Source organism: Anser anser (assembly GCF_964211835.1).
Source record: "Anser anser genome assembly, chromosome: 4".
NCBI lineage: Eukaryota > Metazoa > Chordata > Aves > Anseriformes > Anatidae > Anser > Anser anser.
In genome coordinates this window covers 33,202,980-33,219,373 of record NC_139724.1, presented here as the reverse complement: position 1 = coordinate 33,219,373, position 16,394 = coordinate 33,202,980, and the positions used below count along the sequence as shown (strand labels likewise).

Genomic DNA, 16,394 nt, shown 5'->3' with positions numbered 1-16,394 from the left:
CATGCAGATCTCTGCTGCTTCTGTGGCAAACAAAATGGCTGAGGTGGGCAGGGCCCTCTGGGTCCATCTGCTCCAACCCCTGCTCCAGAAGGGCCACGCAGAGCAGGGTGCCCAGGACCACATCCAGGCGGCTTCTGAAGATCTCCAAAGAGGGAGATCCCACAGCCTCTGTGGGCAGCCTGTGTCTGTTCTATAGACTTTGAGCTGTTCAGAAGTAGGACACTGATGCTCTCTAGCCAGGAATCTGACTCTCATGCCAAGCAGTGGGAATGAGTATTTCTTACGTATTTAATTCATCAAAGAAAGAAAGGAAAACAGGCCCAAGGAGAACGTAACATGGTGTGGGATCAGTGAGACGAGTGGAGCCAAGGGCCTTGCAGAGCAGTGCCCGCGAGGCGTGAAGTGCCAGCAGGCAGGAACAGGTGCCCGGCTGATGCCTTGCGGCAGAAGTTGCTCCAGAAGTCAGGCTGAGACATGCACCGTGTAAGCGGTGAGCTGTTTGTCATTACTCAGGGAAGCAAGACAAATGAGAAATCAATTGAACATCAAACCATTGCTGCTGATTGTCTCTGTTGAAAATAAATGATTCATCGAGTGCTTTAATTGATTCATATACGTGGCAAGGAGTTCCAGTCTTGATTTATGGACCTTTCCACCAGTCAGGCAGGAAAGTCTTGCTCCCACTCACTTTATTTGTGCAACAAACATCCTTTTCTCTTGGCATGGATTAAGCCAACCCACTTGCACGCTTTTTTTTCTCCCTGATTGTTTACTTTGCCTTGAGATGATCGGTCACTCGGCTCACTCATGCGGCCCTTTTGCTGCACGCTGCCGCTGTCAGGATTGGGTTACTATTTGGATTTTATATCGGAGGAGTCCGGAAGGCAAGGGGATGGCCCTGAGCACAACGCTGGGCACTGTGCCCGGCAGGCCAAGATGCTGGCCCCTTGCTCAGAGCTGTGCAGCCCACAGTGCTCTGTGGATTTAGGTCCATGCTGAATTGGTGGGAAAAGGGCCATTTGGTGAACTGAAAGCCTCTTGTAACTCCTCGTGTGATATACTGTGGCCTACTCTGTGTCTTGAAGCCTGCAGGCCGGCAGTATATCTAAGTGGCTGCTTGTTGCAGGGGTTGAACGAGACCATGCTTTCTCCCACCTGGAGGTCCTGGAGATCAGTCTCTGCCTTCCCCCTGCAGTCTGCTGGGGTGTCAGAGCAGACACGAAACAAGGGGGCCCTGGGTGAGGAGGTGGGCCCTGGCCTGCCTGACCTGTGAGGGGCAGCAGGTCTCCGGCCCCAATGGTGGAGGGGGAGTGGCCCGAGGAGGGCAGAAGGCCCTTGAAAGTTGTCTCAGTTTGTCAGGCAGCTGAAGGCAGTCTCTCAGAGCCATGTGTGCCAGTAGCTGGCCAGCCTCTTCACTGTCTCAGCTGTGTGGTGGTGGGGTTTGCCATCAGGCTGCGTGATTCTCCCCGGTTTGGGTGCCTGTCCCGCAGGCAGGGTGCAGAGAAGCAGCACAAGGCGTCTGAGGAGGGACGTCTCCAGCCGAATGCCACCAAGCTCCTCAGTCTGCCAGGAACCACAAGAGATGCTGCAACTAGTGAACAGGCTGAAACAGCAAGAGAAACAACAGCAGGAAAAAAAAAAAAAAAAAAAGACTGCAATCTCTTGCAATGGTTTGCCTCCAGCAGAGGAGTCGCAACGCAGTCACAGTTGCCCAGGGGCGGACTGGGAACGGGGGGCTGAGCGGCCTTTGGCTTGGTACAGCCCACAGATGCCGGGCTGCTGGAGGATGAAATAGACTGCACAATTTGTCTGTTGTCTGGCTAAGAAATAATGCTTTTCACCAGCTTATTTTTCAGCTGGATTGTTGGTTTTTTTTTTATTTTATTTTTAACCTGGTTCTTTACAGTATAGCTTGGGCTGGTGCAGTGGGAGTGGAAGGGGCTGCTTTTTTTTTCTGCATCAGTTCTACATAACTCCACATCCTGGCTACTGAGGTTTGCACTTGCAGTAGCTCCTCCAGCCTGGTGGAAAGCATACATAGCCTCTGTAAACGCAGGATATCTTTGTGATTTGATCAACTTGTATTTTTACCTTGGTCTGTTTGGCGGTGAAACAGCAAACTGTGCTGCCACGTATGTTTGTGTTTGGGGTGATATATTTTTGCATTGTATTGGAAACAGTTCATACCCTATGTCAGTCTGCTCAATTTTTATTTAGGAGGGAGCCCTCACAAATGAGATAATTAAATTAAGCTGGGAAACATCCCCAGGTCTGCACTGGAGCTGTCTCCGGCCCCCACAAGCTTGAGCCTCCTACAGCCCAGTGGCGTAGCCCAAGCAAGTTGTCCAGGTTGCTTTCTTCCTGCTGAAATCCTGGGTTTTGCAACAGAGGATTTCCAAAGCCTGTCAGGGATGGGTCTCAGGCCTTCATCCCCTGGCCAGAGAAGCAGTGCAGAAATGCCTTGGAGGGAGTGATCCACACACGTCCCCTCAGCATGTGCTCGCTCTCTGATTGCAGGAGCTGAGGCGAGCACTGGCTGTGTTGCAGCTGGGTCTGGTTGTTCCTTTCCTTGGCGTACAGCTTGCCTTGCTCTGCGGGGTTTCGCTGGAGATGGTGTGGGTTGGGTATGGTGAGGGGGAACAGGGCTAAGGTTTGGGAGCTCTGAGGACTAAACTTCGAAATAAGCAGTCTGAAAGAATGGAGAAATGGTGAAAAACAGGAAGAAGAAGATGAGAAGAAAGATGCTGAGGATGGTGCTGGGGAGATGCACCTTGTGATCTGGAAGTCATGGACAGGCACCAAACCTTTGTGGGGAGGGCGTGCTTGTGCTGCTTGCTATTTCTTCTCTCTTCACTGGTTAAAAGTCAGCGAGGCAAACCCATGGAGGATTCCTTGTACCCTGTGTGAAGGACATAGGTGAGCAGAGAAGTGCCTCTGTAAGCATTGCTTCAGTGCTGGTTCTGCAAAGAGGCTGCAGGAACTCATTATTCATGATTTTATCTTGCTACCTGAAATACATAAATAGCCTAAAGGTTCCTCTGATGGACTTTTTCCAGCTCTTTGATGTGCCAAAGATAATTTCTGTACATACTCCCTCAACCTGTCCCCACTCCCTACCTAAAGTTTAATGTTTCTACTTGTTACGTTTACCTGTCTGTACTAGACTGCAAGCTGAAGAGGGGGGCCTTGCCATCTTTCATGTCGAAGGAGTTGTAACATCAACAGCTATAAAATGGGATATAAATTATCAAAGCAACATAAACTGTCACAGCTCAACTCTTGGGCATCTTCTGCACTGAGAAGCTGGCCCTGAGCCTCGTGGTGCTCTGGATTTTAAGTCTGTGGGACTGCAACAGTGGGAGCAGATGGAGGCATCCCCAGACCCATGCCGGGCTCCTGTAGCTAAAGCAAGAACGACGCAGAGCTGAGCAGTGCCCGCTGCCCTGCCTCTCACAGCTGGGGCACGTCCCTATGGTCCAGCAGCATTTCTGTGAGCCTTCAGCACGCTAGCAGCCAGGTCCTGGGAGCTGGTTCCTCCTTGCAGCCTGGGATGTGTCAGGGAGAGACCTTGTTTTTATAACCTCCTGTTATGGCTGGAGGTGATGCCTCTGCGGTGGTGGCTGGGGAGCAGGCTTTGATCCGGATGCATCCTTTGGGAAGTCAGGCCTCTGAGTCTTCCTTGCCTTGGGCAAGAGCCAAGAGGATTTCCCCTAAGTACAGAGCCATCAGACCTTATCAGAGCTGTCTTGCTGTCACCACCCTGCAGGCAGCATCTGGCCTGGAGGTCGGGCAGAGGCACCTGGGGCAGGGGGAGCCCAGCAGCAGCTGGGAGCGGGATGGGACAATGAGGGGGTGCTGTGAATGAGCGAACGGCCCCATCACCTGAGGGGTGCTGTGAATGAGCGAACGGCCCCATCACCCAGCTCACCTGGGGCATTCAGCCCAGGTATCCTCTGCACACCCAGCCAGCCAGACCGCCTTGCTCCAGGCTGGCCCTTCGCTAGATCTCAGAAGTGCTCGTGTTTCTGGCTCCTTCTTTTGCACATCTGCTCCTGCGGACTGCTCGAGGCACTTCCACGCTTCTTTCAAACAAAGCTATTATTTCGCTGACCCGGGGTTGCTATTCACTGATGAATTGGATGCTGTTCATCGCAGCTTGAAATAGTGTTTGCTGCTCTTAATGCTTTCCATTCATTTTCTGTGGCGATCAGATTCATAGCAGCAGATATGCAGCTTTCATTGATACTTGATGCAGCAGCCATACCCTCAGCAAAGGCTTTTTTGTGCATAGGGCTCCAAACCTTTCAAGCAGGCTGTGGTGGAAAGCCATAATGTCCCTTTTCTGCCATGCCCCGAGCCACCTGCAGCCTGTGAAAGAGCACATTGTTTCTGCAATTAAAGAAACAACACGGGCAGTGTCTGTGCTGCCTACGAGGGAGGGCCCTGGGTAATCCCTTCTCGCTCTGCCCCCATCCTTCACCCCCCACCATCTTATCTGAGGTCCAGTTTTAGCCCCAGTGCTGCTTAATTCCCAGTGGGGAGGTATTTGCAGGGTGGGATTTTATTTCCAGCAGCTAAATGAACCTCTCGATACTATGCTACCAGGTGGGGCTGACTCTCCTGGGCACTACAAGCAGTTCCTGGGTGCTGGGGTTTTATGTGAACAGCCACGATTTCCTTCTTCTTGCCACCTCTGGAAAACTGTGTGCTTTTAACTGACCAGCGTGAGGAGGGAGATGTTGGGTTTTTGTTTTTTCCTTTTCTTCTCTTTTCATCTTCTTTTTTCTCTTGCCCAAAAAAAGCACTTGTGTAGGGGGAAGATGCTGCACTGCTTTTTGCTCAGAGAAAAGGAGCCTGACAGCTTAGCGCTGCTCAGAGACAGGAAGATTACTTTGTCTGGTGAATATTCTAAAGAGATGAAATAACAGGGCACGATCAAAATCCTCTGCTTAACAGAAGAGCTGCCTGACTCCTGCAAAGCCAACAACTGCATTGTTTTACTCAGCTTTTGCAGAGCAATGTGAGAGAAGGAGCAGCGGCGATTTCTGTGAATGCTTTCAGCCAAAAAACGGGAGGCTCGGGTTGTGATTCATGCTGGCAGCCACAGGAAAAGTCCCTGCCCCAGCAGATGAGTCGGGGTTTGCTATGGGCACATCCCTGCTGGCACTTGCCTGGTTCACCTGCCTGGGACAGGGGCCGTCACCGTCAGCTCGGCGCTGTCAGGAGCCACCCAGCCGCAAGGCTTCGGCGCGGTGCGGTGCCAGCACGCGTGTTTTCGGTACACGGAGCCGCGTCGCGAAGGCAACGGCTGTGGCGCTTAAGGGAAAAACAACAGTGCTTAAAGAAGGGCGGGTTACAGGCCGAGCCAGAAAAAGGCCAGCGGTGAAGGCCGGGCTCACCGGCACGCTGGGCCTGGCAGGGCCGCAGCTCGCCTGTTTGTCTTCTGGGAGAAGTCCCTGCCGCGGCTGGCTTTGCCTGCTTGATCCGGGCTGAGGTCATGTCTTTTCCTATCTGCAGCGCTCCTACTGCGAATGCCCGTAAGAGGCTAATTGCTGTAACGCTTCTAACTGCCCAACCAACACGTTGCCTCTATTCTCCCCCTGATCCCAGCCACAGGAGCTAGGGCAGCCACCTACTGTTTGCCGGCTCAGAGGCAGCGGCGCCGGTAAACAAAGGCTCAACGTGGGTGTCACTGGGAGCAGCCTTGGTGCCCGACCCAAGGCACCGAACGGGGATTTTCAAAGGGTGCCCAGGGCCCTCAGCTCCCACCGAATGGGATGGTGGGTGCACAGCACCCGTGCTTGGCAGGGGGACAGGCAGGGAGGCCTATGACAGGAACAGCATGCAACGCTGCCTCCATGGGAGGAGACCCCGTCTGTCAGCTTCAGCCTGGAAAGGTTCAGGCTCGGGGCTATGGCAGCAGTCCCCGGCCTGCTGAGTAGCAGGAGGAACGGGAGCCGTTTGCTCATAAGGCTTAATGGATGTTAAATGAAATCATTGGGCAGATATTTTTTTTAAGGCATGGAGGAAGTTGTCTTTTTTTTTTTCAGGCGGACGTAATTAATTGGTGGAACTCATTGCCACGGGATGCTTCAGGTGCCCAAACTGTACATTGGTTCAAAAGCAATTAGGCAAATTAATGTGACAGCAGCCTGTGGAGGCCTGGTAAAGCTGATGTTGCAGATGCTGCCTGTGGCTCAGGAAGCCACTCTCCCCTGCAACCAGAGCCGCAGGATGGCCGCAGCGTGTCTTCTCCTCCCAGGGCTCCCCATGCAGATTTGCAATGTTACCTGTGTAGAGAACAAATGTAAAAAGAAATCAAGGGACCTCTCATTCTCACAGCGTGTTACTGGGAGGGAGAAGAGGAGGATTTTGCAACTCTTGCTTCTCTGAGGTGTGTTTCTGCAGGAGCATAAGTTGGCCTTGGATAGGGGAGCCGTGTTTTTGCCTTCCTCCTCCTCTCCGACCTCTTGCTGACAATGGTTTTGCCTGACCAAGGGCAGGCCGAGCCAACAAGGAAGCCACTGGTGTGGGTGCCATGAATTGTGCCAGGTCATGGGGGCAGCAGGATAGAGAGGTGGGACGGGACCACGTCTGCTGCCCTAGCTGCACCCTCAGCCTCGCGTCCTCACACCTGGACACCTTGTCCTTCACCCTCCAGGTGACACCTGGGGGTGACATGACTTCTGCATCGCTTTGGGGAAGTGCTGACCACATGTGCAGTGACCTGCCCATGTCCCCAAGGTTCACAGCACTGCCACACAGCCTGCGAGGAGCTTGCCTCCACCTAGGCCTCTCTTCTGCCGGATGGGTGATCCCCAAGGCACTTTACCAGCAGTTTACACAGCAGCAGTGCTCTGGTTAACTGTGGGATGTGCAAGTGCCACCAGGTGCAGGTGCAATGCCCAGAAGTGGCCAGGAAATAGCCCCCACGTATATGCAGGAGAGAGAGAGGGAGGTAGTGTGCAGGCTGTGATTAAAGCTCAGTGCATTTACATTTTAAATGCTTCAGTGCTCAGTCAGTTTAGATAGCTTAATCTTTGAGAATTAGATAGCTTAATCAGACAGAAATAGAAACTGCACAAAGAAGGCTCTGTAAACCCTAGGGCTCTGGGTAGGGGAGCTCCAAGCTTGACTTCATTTTTATTTAATGCAGTGGTCTGCTAGGCACTTTCTAGACAAAGTGCCGGAAAGAGATTTCATGTGAGGCGATATGTAAAGCAAGACCTGTGATTTGTTTATTACATTAAAGAACACAGCCAGAGCTGTAGGATAAAAGGGTATAAAATAAATGGCATGAGAACCCAAACAGTGGTGGTTTTTTTTGCCTGGCAGAGAGAGCTGTGGGGTGTGGATTGTGCCAGGTCACCTTTTCTGCACTGCACTGGAGTTGAAGTGATGCTCACATTGGGTTAGGCTTGTAGGGATGCTGCCTGGCTGCCTGTCCCAATAAGGGAACAGTCAATGGATGTGATCTACAGAAAATAAATAGATACAAACTACTGTGGCTCTGCTCATTAAGGTTCACCAAACAGGCACAGTTTCTTACCAAGAAAGGAATTTATTTTTTTTTTCTTTTTCTGGACAAGTAGCTCCTCCAGAGCTACTCCAAGGCTGTTTATTGCAACTGAAAAAATTACCTTTGGAAATCGGTCCTGGAAGATAGCAGAGGTGACAGCACAGGTGACACCTGTGACACAGCATTCCTGGCCTCCATAGAAATTCATGAGCTCTGCTATATAATCAAGTCTCCCACTCCCAGTTAGCCTATCTCGATCACTTGGAAAATCTGTATTCACCCATGAAAAATGTACTCGCCCCAAGGTGTGCAGGCGTGGGATTATTTACCCATGCTCAGGAAGGACAGGAGAGCGCCCGGTCTGTGCAGGAGTGGGAAGAGCAGTGTGAGCCTTGCAGACAAGCCCTGTGCAGGCTGGATGGGAGGCTGTGTGCTGTCCGTCCACCATGGGATAGCAAAAGCTTATTTGGCAGAACTGGGAACACTTCTTGTAAGCAAATACTGCAAGGTGCAGGGGCATCTTGTGCCTCTTGTTCATCTTTTGATTTATTTTGTTGAAACTCTCCATTCGGTTGCTGTCATAATCCTTCCTTCATTGTGTTTTTCCTCCATTTATTCTCTATCTCTCTCTCTCTCACTCTTTTTTTTTTTTCCTGTAATGATGCTTGAGAAGCACTGGAGAAACACTCATTTTGGGCAGCCTGTTCCCCCTTGCTGTTCCACAGTTTGTCTCTGCAAACAACCCACCCCCAGCAGGGCGATGGGAGCTCCTCAGACGCAGCAGCGCATCACCAGCCCCCTGCCCTGTGCACGGATCTGATGCTGTGTTTTACGGTGTGAAGCGAAGCGAAAATCTGCAGTTACAATCCCCAGTCAGATAGCTCAAGGCAGCGAGGAGGGAGAGGATAATCTATTCAGGTCATTAAGATGTGGGCAGAACTCAGCCTGTCCTAATTAATCCTCTTTGAAATTCTGCATGTATATAATTCATCTTGCACGCCAGTGGGTCCTGACTGAAACTGGTATTGCAGTTCTGCTTCTAAGCGTCTGTTTTTGCATTTGGTACTTGGAGGTAGTTTACATAAATGGGTGGCTTTAATTTGTGTTCCCATCCCGACTGCCTCGCAGCTGTGTGGGGCTGTGCCCCCCCGCCCACATTTTGGCAGGGGCAGGCTCAGCGGGGGCACCAGGGGTACCAGCAGGCAGGGCACTGCTCCCTCCCTGCCGCCCCCCAGGCCTGGGGGGTCCCTGTGCTGGGGGGCACCCGGAGCTGCCTGGAGGAGCTCGCAGGGAGAACTGGCTCTGTTTGTACAAGGGCTTGTTTGGTTTCCTGTATGAGTGATGCTGAACAATCGAATTGTTCCCAGAACATGCTATCTAGGCTGATCTTATTCCCATTAGCCACAACCATACCTGCAGCTCCCCTGCCTTCTTACGAGTGATGGTGGGAATGGTTTGTGTCAGGGTGTGTGACCTCTGGCAGCGGCATATCACACTGCAGCATCTACCACTGCACGCCTCTCATCTCAGTTTGGGGTCTTTGGATGTGGCCACGCAGACACCCTGGGAGATTTCCAGCCAGGAGACTTCCCACCTGCTGGGCACGTCACCGTCAAGAGGTGCAGGGTTCATTTTGGCAAAGCAAACACAGCTTTTGCTTGCCAAGGCAGGTCAGCAAGAGGTAGCGGCAAGTCCCCCCATCAGTTGTTATGCTTGGGCTTTCATTGCTGCCCTGCAAAGGGTCCTAGGAGAAAGACATCCTCCTGCTGCCTGCAGGGCGTTTCACACCGCTCCAACCAGCTTTAATTTTAGCTTCTCGGCTTAACTGGGTGTGTGGTTGCTCCTTTCATGTCTGCCTTTGCTGTCCGGCTCTGGAGGCTTTGCTGGAGCTTGTGGCCTGCAGCCAGAGCGCACGGCAGAGGAATACAAACAAATGACAGGAAGGTTGGTGATAATTGAGCACATTCTCCAACACTTCAAGCAACTGCATTGATCTTGGCTCAAAGCTGCAGCTTTTGCTGTAAACAATAAATGGCAGATGCCGGACTTTAGAACAGCCTCTCTTATGTCCTGGGAGGACACAAAGCTGCTTTGTAAGTGCAGAAGCCAATCCTGGTAGTAACAAGGCAGAGGGGAAGGGAGGAAACATGGCACCACTGTGTTTAACACTGGAACGGTGGCGAACAGTGTCAACAGGCATGCACACACAGAGATATGTAAATATTGCCTTACATTTTTCCTGGCTGGATGCTAAAGTATCTGTTTGAGCTGGCTGAAAATGTGACTTTGGGGTTTGACAGCCAAGGAAAAAGCCCAATGCACAGCACTTTGTTTCCAGCAGACCCAGAAGCAAGGGGTCCTGCTGTGCCCAGGCTAACACTTCTCACAGCCACTCGCAGACTGGGAGCCAGAGCGAACCCCCGCCACAATTTGGCGTTTCACCCGGGTGACTTTTTCAGCACACTGGCAGAGAGGTGCCCCTCATCCAGCTTGCTGCCACCAGGGCATGTGCCCTGTGCCCCGCTGTGGGCCTGTGGCTGCAGGCAGCGGCCTCACTGAGCGAGAGGCCTTGGTGTGCTGCTTGTGGGGCTTCTCACAGGCAGAGCTCACAGACCCCTCAGGCCACGGCTGCTCATCCTTGTGACTAGTGCTCTCTCAGACCAGCTCTGTGGGATGCCTGCATGGGGCATGTTGGCCTCGGTGCCGCCTGTGTCTGACAGAGGTGTCAGGCTGGGCTTGCAGGAGGGTACCCGAGCTCTTCCTCTCGCGGGGTGCCCGCGGGAGCTGGGCCTCGGCCCAGAGCAGAGGCTGGCGTTCAAGCGCAATGGGTGGCAGGCGAGTCTCGGCAGGCCCGCAGGCAAGCTGCCTTGGTGGTACAGGCAGCGGTGCGAGGCAGGATCCGGGACATGGAGCACCTCGGTGCACTTCAAAGGACAGGCCAGAAGGCCTTACTATGGTGGTGCCACCAAAGGGCTTCAATCTGCCTCAGCTGGGTAGCACAGCTGAAGCCAAAAGCTGAATTACCTTTGGCTAAGGGTGTTGCTTAAGTTTGTCTAAAGCTCAGGAACATAGAAAAAAAAAAGTTTTTATTTTTATGTATTTATTTTTTTTTCCCCAGCTTCCCAACATCAAATTTAAACTATAGTAAATAATAATTTGCTTTTTGAGGATAAAGTTAATCATAAGTTACATTTAAAAAAGCTATTTCTGTTCATTACAGTGGGGTATTATGTGAGCGGACTGTTGAAATTTACCAAAATCTCCCCAGAATTGTTCACCAGAGAACGGCACAGAGGGCCCAACTCTTCTCAGGTGATAACTGTATCCCAGGTGGTAACAGCCCTGTAAATGAACCCAGCTGTGCTCCTTGATGTGCCTGCAAGGCCCAGGATGGTCACGTCATGCTCCAGAGCCCACAAGTAGCAAGGCTTACCAATACTTCTGTTTAGCAATGTGGCTACCAAATGTCACCTGTCCCAGGAGGCTATGCAATGTGACACTAATGACTCACCGGGGACACACCTTGACCATCGACACACTTTTGTGAGCCTACCACACCCCTTCCTGCAGGCTTTAACTCGCCTTGACTGCAAAGCATCTTAGTATTTTTGCCTTAAGAGAAGAGGTCCTCCAGCAGTTGGGCCACTTGGCTGCTCTTGTACAAACCCGTGATTGTACGACCCACTTTGCATAATGTACCGTTAACACGTGTTAAGGGTGATTGCCTCTAGGTATTTGCCACTGAAAGGGCTGGGATACAGAAAACATTCATTTTGTAATGATCAAAACCTGACATCACCACACTGTGAGACACACATGGAATAAAGAAAGTGAGAGATGATAAATGGTGTCTCTGTAGATACATCCACTTGAAAAGGTAAGTATGAATACAGGCTTATTTTGGATAATACATTTAGACTTGGGCAGAAAAAGGGTATTTTAAGATTTATCTAATGATGTACTAAAGATTTTTCTTTTCTGATGAACACAGAGTTTTTGTAAGTGCACTGTAAAGTTTAAGATCTGATTCTGTTTTCACATTAGCTTCTCTGAAGTTTATATTGGACCCACATATACAGCTCTCATTGTAGTGCAGATTTAGCTAATCCCCATTCCCATTTCAACAAAGAATCTATATAGTGTTATAAATTTCAAGCTGTAGTTGTATTTACATTGTTCCCTGCTTGCCACAGTCCATGATATTTGCTGATAAATGCAATTCAAATTTAGCCTGACAATCTGCATCCTAATGATTTTCTAGATGTTGCAATTAGTTGATTTGCTAATGACTTTTTTTTTTTAACCTTTCCCCCTTTCATTTCCACATTTGTTTGTCTCCTCTGCCCTCTGCTTACAGTGTCTTTATAAACAGATTTTCCCACACCATGTTTAGATATGGACATGGTTGAATGTAAACTGATTTACAAAATAAACTGGATGGTTTTCACCACCTTTATGGTGGCATAATCCCTTCTGTTGTGGGCAGCTGAGCACACTTAGCTCTGCTGGCCTCCAAAGAGATGGAGACAAATCAGTGCAAAAGGTCTGGGTGAACAAGACCTGGCACTGTTTCCTTTTCCTGGTGGGGAGTTCCAGGACTGTGTGTTTGCACAGCACCAGTTTTCAGCCTCTTGTCATCACCACCCATGTAACAGTACAGTGACAGCCATTTTGCTACCTGCATTTTGATCATTTTCCTGAACTTTCTGCTCTGTGTGGACCATGAGGCTGAGGTTTTATTTTACTCCCTGTATTTTCTGCATTTTCCCTGTATTTCTCTCCATTGCTGTACCCCTCACCAAAGAAAACAGGCAGCTTCTTGTCCAATTTGCAATCACTGGACCTTCTGAAAGCCAGGTATGTCCTCCTTTGACTGCCACAAGGTTTGGAGGGGCAACTACGGGGCATGGAGAAGCTCCTCATATATCTGCCAGCTCTTGGGAGGCTGTCGATAAGCAGAAGCGTTTCACTCAAGGGCCAAGAGCTGCCAGACTCCCTTGTTCCCTGGATAACCAGAAGCAGCTATTACAGAGGAGGCTCTTCCACCCTATAAGCAGAAGCCCCTCCTTTCATTTCCCAAACTCATTTCTGGCTGCTAAATCTGCCCGGACTGACATCACCCTCCGCTAAGGGTGAATCAGCGCGGCTGGGGAGTAGGGTTTTGCAATCTCTTAATGACAATTCGCCACAGCTTGTCCCTGTATCAACTGGCCAGGGAAACAACATTACTGCCCGGTAAGCAAGAAACGTGTTTAAACCTGTGGTTTAGGCAACGCAGCTGATGCTGCAGCTGTGCACATGGCCAGGGAGTAACTGGGATGCTTGGCTCCACCTAGTGGCATCGCCTTTGGAGAGACGTCAGTGGCCGGGGGTGGGTGCTAGTGGGGATTGTGGGCGTCCGTCAGGCTTATTTAATTATAGCTTTGCTCCTTTTGGATGGATGCATGTGTAAGTGGGCATATTGGTGCAGATTACTGTGTATTATGTGTACACAGAAATGTGCAGAACTGTTGAAACAATTCAGAAAGGCCAAAGTTAGGCACAAAGCTGCTCTGTGCAGCCCCCTTGTTCTCCTGTAACCATTGTGCTTTATTTCAGGGGGATGTTTTGCTCAGTTACTGCATCTTGTCTCGGTCAGAACATGAGCTACCAGACCCTGTGGACCCTGTCCTTCATGAGGCAGGTCCTTAAACCTGTGCTAGGCTGCTCGGTGTTCCTGAAATACAGTAAACGGTAGTGTGAAGCAGTTAAGTGTGAACACAACTCAAGCAAGCACGAACCTAGGTAGCATTTGGGGTCTGCAATCAATCCACAGAGTGCTTAGGCTGGGTTTCACCTCAGGCCTGTGAAAGGACCCAGCCAAGAAGCCTGGATGTACTCACAAAATGCTCTTTATTCATGGCTGGGGATCTGTTTGTCTTCAGTGAGCCTTGCAATGTCAGTTCAACTCCAGGATCCAGAATGGATAAGATTCATGTCAACCTGTTGGCAGGTTGTAACTCTTTTTCTTTGAATTTTTGTATTTCCCATGGCAACTTACATAGGAGAACCAGAAAGCAAGAGTGACTCAAAGCAATGGAGAAGAGATAATGCCAAAATCAGCAGGATTGTGAAAAGCCTATTTGCATTTTTTTCCCCAGGGATGCTCGTTTTTAATATAGAGAGGTGCGAAAAGTAAGGATATTTGCTTATAGTGACAGGGACTTTATTAATGACATCCTCGAGTAGGAATTTCTTGGACATAGTACTCAATCTGGAGATCAGAGCGTATAGCAGGGATTCGCATTCTGCATCTCGCTGCGTAGAGGCATGTTTTGAGTGGTTTCTCGAGTCTTCAAGATCAACAAATCCATAGGAAAGTACTGCTCAGCTTTCACATGCTGCAGTACCTTTCAACTTCAAAGTGCTTTGCACACATTAACTCATCTGAGATGCGTTCTGTCATGAAACTGTTATGCCTTTGTTTTTTTGTACCACGCTATTATTATACATATTAACCTGGTGCCTAGAGGCCCAACTGAGATCAGGGCTCTGTTGTGCACAGACAGAATAAAAAAGCCAGCTCCTATCCAGATGAGTTCATGATCTACAAAAGTAGCAATGGGTGGGAAAGGAAAGAGAGGCATGTGGAAGTAAGTATGCCTTATGTCACTCAGCCGGCAGCTTGCAGAACGCAGGTTTTCTGCATTCGAGGCCAGCACGCAATCCTTTGGCTTCACTGCCTCCTGTTAATGTCTAAGTTGGCAAGAAAGAATACCAGCCATTTTGTCTCCAGCTCAGAACAGGCCAGACAGACAAAATTGTATGTGTTGCCCTCTCACTAGTGTTTTGCTTGGGTTGTTTCCTTCTGGTCCTTTAATCCAAACTAAGGGTTATTCTCACTGAAATCATCATCGTACGTGGAAAAAAAAAAAGCAACAAACAACCAAACCAAAAAAACAACCACAGTTATAGTGACCACTATCCATGACTTCATCTGGACAACTCATGAATCTAACTTACGGGGCTGTGTATGCATAGACGTGCTGAAGTGGAGGCCTGACATCTCTCTGCTATAGTTTACCATCGCACCTTCGCTGCGGTATCTTAAGAGCTTGGGCACAAAGCAAACGGATAGTTTTGTTAAATGTGAAATGCTGCTAGAAAAACTTTCTGCGTAGCTTAGATAGTTATTTTGTTCAGTGCTTTGAAGATACAGAAGAATAGCAACAGTTATTATTACTAGCACTACTTAGTAGAAAGAATTTACTCCTGCCAGCGATGAGCAGTGTCACATATCCACAGTAGATTAAGAAATGTATAAGTAAAGTGCTAGAGAGTTGTGCAACCTGGGATATCTTTGGAAAACAAAAACCAACCAACCAACCAAAAAAAAAAAAAAAAAGGAAAAGAAAACCCAAGGATGCTGCAAATATGAATAAGTTGGTTGCAACCCATGTGCTGCAAATAATATCTCAGCAGATAATATGTATGAGAGTGTATGTCTAGATATCTGATATTAAACTGCATGCCAGGTTTGGAGACTTGCTACCATGATCCTTGGAGCAGTCAGGTTACCATTAGCTTCCTGGATTCCTGTGAGTTATTCTGTGGAAAAACAGCCACTGTTGTCAGGTAGGCCTGAGGAGTTTACTACAGGCTGGTGACCTTCCTGTGCAGTGTGACACCAACTTCTATTTCTGTAGCAGATCTCTGGAGCATTGCTCTGAGGCAGTGCAGAAAGGCTGGCATTTCAAACTACCTAAGTGGACAGTTTTCTCTTAGAATAATTCCTAGCATGTTTTACAGAGCAATATCTTCACTTCCATGGCTAGTTCACTCGGCTTCTCCTTTATCCTTCTCTCTGACCTTGTACGGGGAGAGTGTAAGCCTTTTTGGGGCAGAGACTTGTTCTGTTTTTACGTGCCTAGCATAATAAGGCCCCACCTTGAGGGGCCCTAGGCACTGTCCTACTAAATAAGCTGAATTAATTGCATGATCATCTCCTTTAACCATGTGGGAGGAATAATGCTAGTGGACCTTTTTCTCCTTTCATCAGTTTTCAAAAGTTTGCTTTGGATGTTCGTGACAGTTCAGGCGTGTGCCACAGAACTTGCCCGTGCAATCTGTCCCGGTGAAGAGCCCCACTCCTACGGCTTGCATCTTTTCTGGGGCTAGATACCGTTTTTCAAAAGTAATCCTCTGGTCTGGTGACTCTGTTCCCTCCAAGGGCTACATGTTCCTCTGACCAGTTTGACACTGGCTTCTCCACAGCAGTCGGGAACAGACAAACAATGAATCCATGAATTCTCTAAATCCTGAAGAAGCGAATAAATACTTGTAAAGGTTTTGCTTCATTTGCACTTTGCCTTTGTGTAATTTATCATCTTTCAACGTCTTGCCTGCGCTTTTTAATTACTGCTACCCTTCCATCATTTTTGTAATTTAAAAAAAAGCCAATTATATGACAATCTTGATTGCCTAATAGTTGTAGTAAAATGTGCATATGTGTAAGTAAGGGTGATTGTTCCTTCTTGTTTGTTTTTGTTCTATGCACCTTTCAGATTTCTAAGTTATATAATTGTTCCCTTTGGCTTGCGATCAAGGTTTGAGATTAACCATGGCTCTGCTGTGGTGTGCACTGTGGAGCTGACATATGGCTAATCCACCTGACAGGCTCTGGCTCCTCATTCCTTAAAAGAGTGTGGATGGAGGATTTTGCTGTTAAAATGGCACTGTCAGTGATGTATTAAGCAAAATCAATGTCCTGATCTCCATCTCTAAAACAGCATCTGGAAGGACAAGTTCAGTGCTGGAATACAGTGCTACTGCCCCTCTTGTGGATAGACTTGCAGACCTACTGGGGGGGATTATACAGGCTTAGCAACTCTAAAAA

General features: G+C 49.1%; 1 long non-coding RNA gene across 1 annotated transcript; it reads left to right on the top strand.

Moving 5' to 3' along the window:
- The first annotated feature begins 6,886 nt into the window (after positions 1-6,886).
- LOC310898656 lies at positions 6,887-16,394 on the top strand. The gene is made up of 2 exons (XR_014583514.1): positions 6,887-12,754; positions 13,118-16,394. It is a non-coding gene; the product is annotated as an uncharacterized lncRNA (long non-coding RNA).